Consider the following 11,799-nt stretch of genomic DNA (forward strand, 5'->3'; position numbering starts at 1 on the left):
TTCCACGGCTCCCCCTCCCTGCCCCGCCGGGCTCTCGCCCCGCCTTCCCCGGCCGCCGTGCCGCCGCGCCATTGGCTGCCCGCTCGCAGATGCTGCCGCGTCATTGGCTGCGCTCGCTGTCCATCAAAGCCATCCTACGCCATTTTCGTACGGACCTGGCGCAGCGGAAGAACCGCACCCAAGCCGGCCGCGCAAAGAGAGTAAATATGGAGGAGTGTACCATGAGGGGAGATAGACGGGGGGAACCCTGGGCGGTCTGGGGACAGATTACAGGGACAGAGGGGAGAACCGCGCCACCAGTCACAATTGCGACATCTTTTAAATATTTTTGTTTGTTTATGAAAGCTAGAACTTGACATTCTTCCAAGTGGCATTGGAGGAAAGGGGTCTCTGTCACTTCCGCACCTCCCCCGGAGAGTTCCGCTTTGGTGTTGACTTTCGCCTCTATGGTTCCACCTGGGGGAGCGGGGGTGTCAAACCAGGGCGGGGCGGCGGCCCGGGGTCTGGGTTTTGGGGTGTGGGAGCTGGGGTGTGAAGTGTAGGAGCTGGGATGTGGGAGGTGGGGTTTGGGGGCTAGGATTTGGGGTGTGGGGGCTGGGAGCTGGGATTTGGGATGTGGGATGTGGGATGTGGGAGCTGGGGTCTGGGGTGGGAGTTGTGGGACAAGGCGTGCGGTGTGGGGGGTTAGGGGACAGGCCTGCAGGAGAAGGGCTGGAGGGACGGGGGCCTTGGGGAGAGGCGAGGAATGGCAGGCGGTGCAGGTGACAGGGACAGTGTTGGGCTGCCACTGAGACCGGAGCCTGCAGCTGCCAGTCCTGCCGTGAATCGCAGGACCCCCAGCCCATCTCCAGCCCCTCCTGAGGAGGGTGTCCCCAGCCCCCAGAGCAAGTTCCCATCACGGGGATCCCCGAGCTGGGCCCTGGGGACAGCCCCCCACCCTCCTGGCTGGCCACCCAGGGGTGATGGCCACTGGAATTTTCTGGGTGATGCTGGCTTCGGCTCCCACCTGGATTTCTCCCCATGACTTGATGAGGCTGGGAACGAGTCAGGGATTAGAGCCAGGAGTAGCGAATAGCGCTGTTGCGGACACGGGGACAGGCCCTGCTGGGTGGGCACAGGGACATGGAGAACGTGGGGGTCACTCCAGGGCTCGGAAAAGCCCTGTTCCCTGCCCGCTGTCAGGCACAGCAAAGGGGCAGAGTCCTGGCATGGCTTGGGCTGGAAGGGTCTTTAAATCTCATGGGCCAGGACACCTTTGACTAGACCAGGTTGCTGCGAGCCCTATCCAGTGTGGCGTCCAGGGGTGGGGCCAGCATCCTGCAACTCATCCTGGTCCTCGGCAGAGCTGGGGTGATGCTAATGCCCTGCAGAAACTGCAGGAGCAGAGATCTAATGAGAAATTCCCCACATGGCATGCCATGTTTCTGCTGGCACACCTGGATATTAAATCCTGCCTCCCTGCCTGATGATCAAACCGAGCCTGTGGGCTTGATGGGGAAGAGGGAGCGGGATGAAGGGCACTGGCACAGACATCCATCTCTTCCCTGCTCTGTGCTCCTGCTTTAAACCAAACCACAGGGAGTAAATCACCAGCACTCCCGCTAGGAAGCAAACAAATCCTGAGTCGTGATGGCAGAGCCAGCACCCAGGGTCACTCTGGTGTGAGCCATGCCTGTCCCTCGTGTCCGTGCCTCCTCCACCCTGTGACACAGACTGTGCCTGCCCCGGGGTCCCTCCAGATCTTGCTGGGAGAGATGGACACACAGACAGACTGAAACAGCCATTTCTTGCCTGTTTTTTGCATTGCTTTCCTCCATGAGTCCCACCTCTGTAGGATGGTCAGCACTTCCTGGTCCTCCCCGTGTGCATCCTGGCAGAATGAAAAGGGGTACACGGGGTGGATGGGGTGCACAGGGTACCTGGGGTGCATGGGGTACCTGGGGTGCAAGGACACATGGGGTACCTGGGGTGCACAGGGTACCTGGGGTGCACGGGCACATGGGGTACCTGGGGTGCACGGGATGCACATGACACAAAGCATGCCCAGGGGTACCATGCAGTGGGGTACATGGGATTCTGCCCCAGTACCCCCATCCTGCCCTAGCACCTCCAGTTCCCATCTGAGGGTGTGGGCCAGGAGCTGGGGTGCTGCTGGAGGCCACTCAGCTCCATGTTTTCCAAGCTGCCAGCGAGCCGTTCCCTTGAAGATCTGCCTCTATCTCAAGGTGTCACAGCCTCAAGGGACCTACCTAATCTGTATCTGCACTGCAACCTTTATCTCTCCTGCTCTGTTTATAGCTGCTGAATAAAACCTGCTAAACTGCAGGATCCAGCCCACCCTGCCCCTGCTGCTGTGCCCCCTGACACTTTTTGCCTGGTGCTCTTGCCTGCCAGGTGCTTTCCTGTGTTCTGCTGGAGGTAAATGATGCTCCAGGAGATGGGCAAGGGCAGCCAGGCTGCTCCTGCCTCCCACCTCTCTCCCAGGTGGGCTCCAGCCATGTCCAAGCCCTTGATAACCCCAGGCAGACCCTGGCACAAATCAGTGCCTCATCCCTGCCTTGATTCCCTCAGCGTGGGCTTGGATTCTGCTGAAAATCAGGTGGGATCCAGGAGGTCCAGCCTCATGCTTTCTCTGCATGCTTCAGGGACTGGGAAAGGGGACATTCTCCATGGGAGGGAGGAGATGGCAGCTTGTTGAAGCCTCAGATGTCTCTTCCCTGGCCAACTGCCCCTATCCCAGCAGGCACAGCTGCATCCCTGCTCCCTGTGGGAAAGGAGCCAGGGCTGCGAGCACCAGAGCTGTGAGGATGCTTTGGAAATGTGCACCAGGGCTTCTCCTGCATCCCTGATTCCCATGGACCTGGGATGCACAAGGACACATGGCATACCAGGGGTGGAATGGGGCTCACAGGATGGACAGGATGCCTGGGATGCAGAGGACACCTGGGGTGCACAGGGTGCCTTGGATGCAGGGAATAACGAGGATTAAGCAATGCACACGGGGTGGATGGGCTGCCAGGGATGCAAGGACACACACAGCACCTGTGGTGCACAGGACACCTGGGATGCACGGGGTGGAAGGGGTGCATGGGATAGCTGGGGGACCCATGATGCCACGGGCACACAGGACAGACAGGATGCATGGGAAGCCCTGGGGTGTCCAGGACGCTCAGGAGCTGCCCAGGGTGTCCGGGACGCTCAGGAGGTGCCCGAGGTGTCCGGGATGCAGAGGAGGTGCCCGGGATGCCTGGGACGGATAGGAGCTGCCCAGGATGTCCAGGATGCAGAGGAGCTGCCCGGGGTGTCCGGGATGCCTGGGACGCTCAGGAGGTGCCTGGTGTGGGGTGCCCAGCGCATCCCCATGCTAGAGTGGCGCGGGCAGTGGCTGTGCCGCTGACATTTACTAATCAGCTCTCACCCAGCGCACACCCGCTCCCTTCTCTTGCTGTCTTGTCTCCATGGAGACTCCGCAACCTTTGCTCACTCGTTAATGGTATCTCAGCAAAAGAAACTCCAACGCCACCCAGCCTTCCCCTCCCGGCCCCGGGAGAAATCCTCGCCTCTCACCTCCATCCCCATCCCCTCCTGCCGCTGGGGATAAAAGGGACGAGTCCTTGTTAGCGAAGGACCCAGCCACGGGGGCAAGTTCTGATGGTGGCGCAGGGAGGAGGGAGAGCCACCATCATCCTCCTCGCCGCCAAAAAAACAAGGCCGGAGGATTTTATTGCTGTGGCAGCAAGGACAGGCTCCATTCATGTGGGATTCTGGCCAGCCGCCCCTTTCCTGCCTGATTTATTGAGCCACAAGGCTTGGCATGTGGTTCTGCCTGCGTTTCTGTGTTCCCCCATCCCAAACCCACACCCCAACATCCACAAAGCCACCCAAAAACCATCCAAAGGGAGTGGCTGGTGCTGGGAACACGCTCCATCCCCGGTGTCCTGCTCTCGCTGATTCTGTTTTCAAATTAACATGGGAAAGATGCCCATTACCTGCTTCCAGATAATGACTATGATTAGGCAGAGCTCTGCTGCCAGCCGAGATCTGAAGGATTTCTGTGCTCTCCAGCAGCGCTTTGCCAGTGCAAAAACAAGAGCAATAAAGTGTAAATAAAAGACTAAAGGAAATTGTGGGTCCATCAGTGGATGGGGTGTGTGGAAGGGGCTCTAATAATGGACTCTCTGCAGTGGGGTGCTGGCTGCAGGCTACAGGCAAGGGAAAATTGGAGAGGGGCTGTCCCAGTGCCTGCACCCTGCACGTGAACCTGGCTTGGCCCCTCCTTGCTGGGAACTAGGGATTTGGGGGAGGAAAATTCAAGATGTGCCTGTGTAGGGCTGTTCTGGGGGGACTCCTGGCCCTGCAGATAGAGCTGGGGGCTTAAACAGGGGGGAAGAAAGCTGGAACTCCTGAGATGACTGCACCAGCTCCTGGAGCACCCAGGGTGGTCCCACACCTCCTCTGCCTTGCGGTGTGACACTCTGCACCCATGGAGCAGGACAAGGGACCCCTCTGTGCCAGGTGCCCAGGGGCATCTCCATTCCCAGGCCACCAGAGACCCCTGGGCAGGGGATGCTCAGGATGCACAGGGAGCAGCACAGGACCCATCAGGGCTGAGCTTGTCCCCATCCTCTGGGGATGCTGGGATGTCACTGGGGGCTCTCGCCCTCATCCCACTGCTGAGGGAGGCACAAATCCCCTGCCTGTGCTGCCAAGCTGAGCTCCAGCTGCCTCTGAGCCTGCCAAGATTCCTCCCCCCAAACCGTCCAATATCTCCCCACCATGGCCAGAGGAGCTGGAAAACCTTGGCTGTGGCCTTGAGCTCACCCTCCCTGAGAGCCTTGGAGGTGGCTCTCATCACCCTGGGGCAGAGTGTTCCTCCTGCCTGGCCCTGCACTGACCCGTGGGGATGCTCTCAGGACAGAGTGTCACCATGCCTGGAGGAGGGTGATGGTCCCCACAATCCTGGGGGAAGCTGCAAGGAGCTGCCATTCCCTCTGACAACTGCTTCGAGCAGTAACTGGCAGGTCCAAAAACCAGTCCCATGTGTGGCTCGAAGGCAAGGCAGACCCCTGGGGACCCCATGACCCCGTGTCACCCCACTGGGCTCCCACTGCCCGTGGGATGGGCGCAGGGGAGCCCATCCCAGCCGGTCGGAGGCAGGAAGCTAATCTGTGCACAGATTAGGCAGAGTTCCCAGCAATGGAGGTTTCTTCTTTTTACTCCCCCCCTCAGTGATAACAAATAATAATATAATCCCCTTAATCCCTCCCCGAGGAGCCGGCGTGAACTCCCGGCCGGGAAGCACCGTGCTTCTGCTGCTGCTGATAACTCACACCCAGGGCCCCCAGAAAAACAAACGCTTTGGCTCTCACGTTGCCCCCCAGAATTCCATGTGCTGCCCTGTGGCTCCCTCTCCCAACATCCCCAGACCCCCCCATCCAGCCCCACTGCCATCCTGGGAGGATCCAGCACCACTCCTGGTTCCTTCCCTCTCGGCGAGGCCATCATGACCCTGCAGAGCCCCCAAACTCAGCCAAAGGGGGCCCATTCAAGACCCCCATGGAGGCTCTGCCCCCTCAGCTCCTACTTCCTTTGCAGCAGGGAAGTGGCAAAGCCCCAGGAAGCTTAGTTAAGCACCCCAGGTGCCCCTGTACCTTCTGCTGCCCAGGGACAGTGCCATGGGTGTCCCCTCTGCACCCTCCTTGTCCCCAGGGAGACACCCTGGGGGGTCCTGCAGCCCCCATGACGCTCCAGCTGAGCCCCAGTGCTTTGTTTTAGGGATGTTGGTGTGGGGAGCATCACCTCCTGCCCCAGCTGAGTCCCCAGGAGTGCTGGCACGGATCCTGCACCCTCCCCCCGCCCCCCATCACTGGGGTGCTGGGAAGGCACCCACGTACCCAGCCTGCCTTCCCCTCCCTTCCCAGGGACCCCAGCCTGCTATTTCCTCCCTGGTGCCGAGCCCTCCCTCCGTCACCATCCAGCAAATATTAATAACAACCCTGCAACCGCCTGGGCTTTTATTCTCTGGCTTTGCTGGCCCTGGCTCTGCTGAGCTCAGCTCCTCTGGCTCCAAAATGCCTTTTAAAATTACCAGAGAGTGGAGACCCCTGCGAACACCTTGCCCCCGGCTGCCACCCCGGGGTCAGCAGCACCCATGTGCCATGCGGGGAACTGGGTGCCATCCACCCCACTTATTTAAGAGGCGCCAGGCTGGGCTTGATTAAAATCCGAGTGAAAGCCAGAGCCAGGGCAGAGAGGGGGATTAGATCGCTCCGGGGAATGTTAATGGACTCCAGAGTTTTCTGCCCGGCTGGCGGCTGGGATGGATCCAGCCCTGGATGGACAGGCGGGCGCAGGGCTCGGCTGGACCCTGGAGCACGCGGAGGGTGGCGGGGGACAGACAAACGGGGCTTGGAAGTATTTTCCAAGGGCCTGGGCGCTCTCCTCTGGGAAAAGCAGGGGTGGTCTGGTGCTCCAGCCGGGCTCTGCCGCCCCCGCTGCCGGCGCAGGGGCCGAATTGTGGCACAGCACGGGCTGCCCATGGCGGGGTGGCACCGCCGTCACCCACACACCCAACCCGGCTCTGCCGAGCTGGGGGACCACAGCAGTGCGGGGTGACACCGGCCATGGGGGCTCCAGTGGGGCTGAAGGGGCTGTTAGCTGGGGTGTTGATGCCGGGAAGGGCCGGGGCGGGGCAGAGGTGCCGCTGTTGGGGCGCCGGTGCCCCCGGCAAGGAGCCGCTCCCCACCCGGCTTCGCTGGATTGCAGGTCTGACGTGGGAAATCGCCTCCCTCCCTCGTTAGCTGTGATTAGCATGTCAAGTGGTTGAAGTTGGTGGGTATAAAGGATGCGAGCGAAGAATAATGGCTTCAATTTTCTTCACGGCACAGCCATTAATTTGAAGGAGAAGGGGGTGTCCAAAGCTCCCGGCAGCTCCAGCCCTGCGGGTTGAGGGCGGCTCCTGCTGCTGCCCTGCCTGACGTGGGGGACACGACCCTGGCGGAGAGCCTAGCACCGGCACAGGCGTCCCATGTGCTTCCCGTGCCAGTGTGATGGTGCACATGGATGTGCAACACGTGTGCATCCATGCACACCATCCCGGGAATGAGGAATTCCCCCGGCTCCAGCCGCAGGTGATGGGCAGGAGGGGAAGGCAGGGGCAGGGGGGCAAATTACTGCCGTCTTTCCAAGGGGATGGGAAAAAGTGGAAATGGAGGCAGAGCTGCCTTTGCCAGGTGGGTGCCGGGTCCTGGCACAGCCCTCGGAACATCCTTACATCCTTCTTCCCCATGGATCGAGCGGCCAGTGCTCTGGCTCCGTACTGGCCCAGCCCTAGACCCCTCTGACGTGGAGCATCCCTCATCCCATGGTCCTGCAGCATCCCTGGCCTCCAAGCTCCAGCGTCCTGAGAGGCCAGAACCCTCCTCCCAGCAGAGCTGCTTAATTAAAACCATCATTTCCATCCCGAGGCACAGCCAGGCACCAGGACCTGGCTCACCCCACATCCCTGCACACCACGTTGCCATGCTGGACTCACCCTGGGTGCTCTCAAATGCAGCTCCCAGAAACCTTCAAAAAATCCACACTAAACAAATAAAAAAATAGCAAAGCAATCATTCCCCCCAAATTTTGAGCTTTTTCCTCCTTTCCCCCAGCAAACCCAGGTGATGCTGGGCTGTGCTGATCAATCCCCAACAATCAGCCCCATCACAAGGTTTTTCAGGCTCCAGACTGGCTCATGCTGCTTGAGAGATATAATTGAGGCTTTAAAAAAAGACAGAAAATAATAAAATAAGTGAAATCCAGCTGTGGTCCAAGCAGCCAGTCATACCCAGTGAGGCTCTGGTGTGCCAGCTGATGCTTCCTCGTGGGATTTACCTACTGGGGGGGGAATTTTATCATCTTTCAGTGCTGCTTGTGTGAGCTGAAATGGGAGAGAGGAAAAATGGGGCGGGAAGAAGTAAATTTGATGCTCGTCGGAAGCATCATATTGGAGCCAAGCTGGGAATGAAGGGCCATGGACCCCCAAGAGACCTGCCATGAGGGGTCGTGGAGAAGCCAGAGGGGGGGGGTCCAGCACCTTGGAATGGGTGCTGGATGCAGGCACAGCATCAGGGATGGCTGGAACCCCCAGCCTGCTCCCGTGCCTCAGTTTCCCCCTGTTATGTCACAGTCAGGGGACATTTGCTGCCCGCCAGGGTGGAAGCACAACCTCGGGGTGCCCCCCGATGTTGTCCCGTGTCCCCCCAGCCCTGTCACCCTGTGTGAGGACGGTGGGAAGGAGGGGCTACAACCCTCGTCCCACCCTCGCCAGCAGCACCCCCTCCTCCCAGCAAAGAGGGGGTCCTTCAGCATCCCCCCACCCCCTCAAGCACCTCCGCAGGCTGAGGTGGCACTGACAACCCTGACACCCCTGCTCCCCCATCCATCAGCATGCGCCGCATGCTCCTCTCCATGGCAACCCCTGCTCCCCCGGCCCCCCCAAACCCCCCGTGCCGCAGCCCCGACCCCGCCCGCGCCGCTCACCCTGCGCCCCCCACCCCGACCCCCCCTCTCCTCGCCCGGAGGACGCTGCCACCTTCATCTTCCCAGGCTGGAAGTTGGTGAAGTCCTGAATTTTATTGGTTTTATCCTTCTTTTCCTCCTTTTTTTGCTCCTTCCTGGCATTGACGCTTCTCCCATCCATCACCGCGGAGTCGCCTGGATTCCTGTGCCCCCTTCCCCTCCGGCAGTGCCAGGGCCGGGTGGGCACCCCTCCTGCCTGCAGAGCCCCCGCGGGTCCCCAGAGTGCCACCGGGCCCCTGGCACTGTCCCCAGGCCCGCGGTGCCCCCCATCCCCAGAGAGCAGCACTGGGCCCTGGGTGGCACCGCATCCCGACCTGTACCAAAATTCCGCTTTCTTGGTGCAGTTCCACCACATCCTGGCACGCCCCCCCCAAATCCAGGGAGGGTGAGCATCCCTCCAACACCCGCCCTCGGCACAGCCAGGCCGTGCTCCCCCAAAAACGAGAAGCAAGAAAGCAGCGGGCATCGCTCAATATATAGGTTTCTTTTTAATATAAAAAAAGTGCCTATTAAAAATTCCTTCCTAAATAACACAAAAAGACCGTTTGAGGGGTAAAGCGGGGGCCGAGGGGGCTCACAGGGGGGCCCCTCTGGCCAGGGCAGCACAAGCACTGCACAGGGCAGCTGGGGGGTGGGGGAAGGAGGGGGTATTTTGACCAAATTTGGGTAGTTTTCTCTTTTTTTTTTTTTTTCTTTTTTGTGAATTTTGCTTTTTTTATCCATTTCAGGGTGGTTTTCTTCTCTTTATGTGTGTGTGTGTGTTTTCTCTTTTTTTGCACAACCCACAAAGCTGTACAGAGATTGCCAAACTCTTGGGGGCGGGGGGGACACACAGGGAATTTGTGGGAGGAGAGGACCCCAAAGCCCACCTGGCACCCACACACGCACCCACACCCTGAGCTCGCCACCGCCACTGCCTAGGGGACCCTGGGAAAGGGACCCCCCTTTACCCCAGCCCCCCCCCAACTCCCCCTCCCCACCAAGAGGGTCTGTGATTGATTGACTTCTTCTTTTTTTAAAGTTTTTTTCTTCCTTTTTTTTTTTTAACTCCTTTTTGTTTTTATACAAATTTGGATCTTTGGGTGTGTACTGCCAAAAAAAAAAAAACAACCAAAAACCCAACAAAAAATCAAAAACCCGCCTTCGTTCTTCAGAATAATAATAAAAATAAAACTCAAATCATCATTGAATCATTAAAAAAAAGGCAACGGAAACCCAAGGAACCCATGCGGAAGTTGCACACCACAAAACCACAGCAGATGTACAGAATGCAATATACAAGACACGATTTATAATAAAACATTATATACAATAAATAGGTTATTGTTACTTTTTTCTTTTTTTTTCTTTTTTTTTTTTTTTTTGTTGCTCGATCTGTAAATAAATTTTTTCTCAGTGCATACTGGGGGGGGGGTTTTGCTGTTTTCTGCTGCATATTCACCTCTTGGATGCTTTAGGCCTGTTCTCCATAATTTTTGGATTCTCCCTCTGGTGCATGATTCTCTCTTTTTTTTTTTTCTGTGATTTTTCAGCTTTTTAATTTTTTTTTTTATCCTTAAACATTTTTTTTAACTTCTTTTCTTCAAAAGTATTTACAATTGCTGGTTTTGTGCAGAAAATGAAAATTAATCAAATAAAAAATAAAACTTAAAGAGTCCCTCTGCTTCTGGCTGGGAGGAGAAAGAGAACGCGGCGCCGGCGCCACGGCCGAGGCGGGGGCCGGGGACGAAGCGGGGGCAGCGGGGCGGGGTCCCCTCCGGAGGCGGCCCCCTCCTCTCCTCTCCTCTCCTCTCCTCTCCTCTCCTCTCTGCTCCGGCGGCCGGGATGGGCGGGGGGCGCAGGGCTGGGGGTGCTGTGGCTGGGGGGAGAGGGAGAGAGGAGTGAGGGTCCCACCCTGGGGTGCCTGTCCAGCCCCACCCAGCACCCGTGGACCTGGGGTCTGGCACACACATACCCTGGGGTCTGGGTCCTGCCCCCCCAGAGTGGCACCCACACACCTGGGGCCTGGGGACTTGCCCCCCTCCCATTCAGCCCCCACATACCCATGAATCTGGCACCCAGGCACCTGGGTCCTGCTCACCCCAGTCTGGCACCCAGACCCCCAGGGGCTGGGATCCTGCCCACCTCCTTCATCTGGCACCCCAGCACTCAGGGGTCCAAGGTCCTGTTCATCCCAGTCTGCCACCCGTGTCCTAGGGGATCTGGGGTCCTTCCCACCCACCTCTGCAGTCTGGAGTCCTGCTCATCCTTGTCTGGCACCCACAGACCCGGGGCTCTTGGGTCCTGCTCCCCCCCTCTGGCACTCGAACAGGGGGTCTGGGGCATCCCACACCCCTCAGCTCTGCACACCCGGCCTGCTGCACCCCACAGCCCAGGCTCCAGCTATCCCTGGACACTGGGGAGCCAGTTTGACGCCTGGTTGGACAGCACCCGGGCCAACTGCTCACAGCCCAGAAGGGGCCGGGGGCACCCAGAGCATGGGTGCAGGCAGGTCAGAGAACCCACCAGAGCCTGGAGCACCCAGCACAGCCTGCTGGGGGACCACTGCTGGGTGGGGAACACAGCTGGCATTTACCTGGTGATGGTGGCGTCTCCAAGCCCTGCTGGCGACGCTGCCAGAGCCTGGTGGGGGTCAGCACTTCACCAACACCCATCACTGTCCATCCGGCAAGAGCAACTCCCGCGGCGAGTGAGTGGACGGGGAGGGACAAGAAAAATAAAAGAATCCCCAAACAGCCTCCCCCGGGGCGGCCGAGGGGTCCCCAGACGGGCTGTGGGCAGGGGGCACCCAGCGCTGACGCCCAGATCCCCTCCTGCCCTCCCTGCCCGTGCCCCTGTGCCGGGCCTGGCGGGTCCGTCCGTCTGTCCGTCCGTCCATCCATCCGATTGTCCTGCTGCGGGGCGGGGGGGGCGGCAGTCCGGAAAGCAGAGCAGGAGGTTGGCAGGTGGAGCGGGTTTGAGTGCGGCGGGGGAAAAACGGGGGTTTTCTCTCTTCATCCATTATTATTAATTTTTTCCTTTTCTTTAACTTATTTTTTATCTTTTTTTCCTCCTTTTTTTCTCCTTTTTTTCTTTCTTTTTTTTTTTTTTTTTTTTTTTTTTAAGAAAACAAACAAACAGTTCCAATCCCAGTTAAATACAGAACTTGAAAAGTGTTCCAGAAAAAAGTGCTGGCTAAATTACCTCTGAAAGAGAAACACAACATGGAGAGAGAGGGGAACACAATGAGAAGGGCCC

At 58.6% G+C, this 11,799-nt stretch overlaps 1 protein-coding gene across 3 annotated transcripts in view; it reads right to left on the reverse strand.

The window, feature by feature from the left end:
• Window positions 1–9,031: 9,031 nt before the first annotated feature.
• The window catches only part of AHDC1 (AT-hook DNA binding motif containing 1), a 50,514-nt gene continuing 47,746 nt past the window's right edge, over window positions 9,032–11,799 (reverse strand). For all 3 annotated transcript variants that reach the window (XM_053964657.1, XM_053964660.1, XM_053964659.1), the window contains 2 exons: window positions 11,138–11,747; window positions 9,032–10,420 (listed from right to left, as the gene is read on the reverse strand). The gene's annotated coding sequence lies outside the window, so the exon portion shown is untranslated. The remainder of the gene's footprint in view (window positions 10,421–11,137; window positions 11,748–11,799) is intronic.

Source organism: Vidua chalybeata, chromosome 25, assembly GCF_026979565.1.
Source record: "Vidua chalybeata isolate OUT-0048 chromosome 25, bVidCha1 merged haplotype, whole genome shotgun sequence".
Taxonomy (NCBI): Eukaryota; Metazoa; Chordata; class Aves; order Passeriformes; family Viduidae; genus Vidua; species Vidua chalybeata.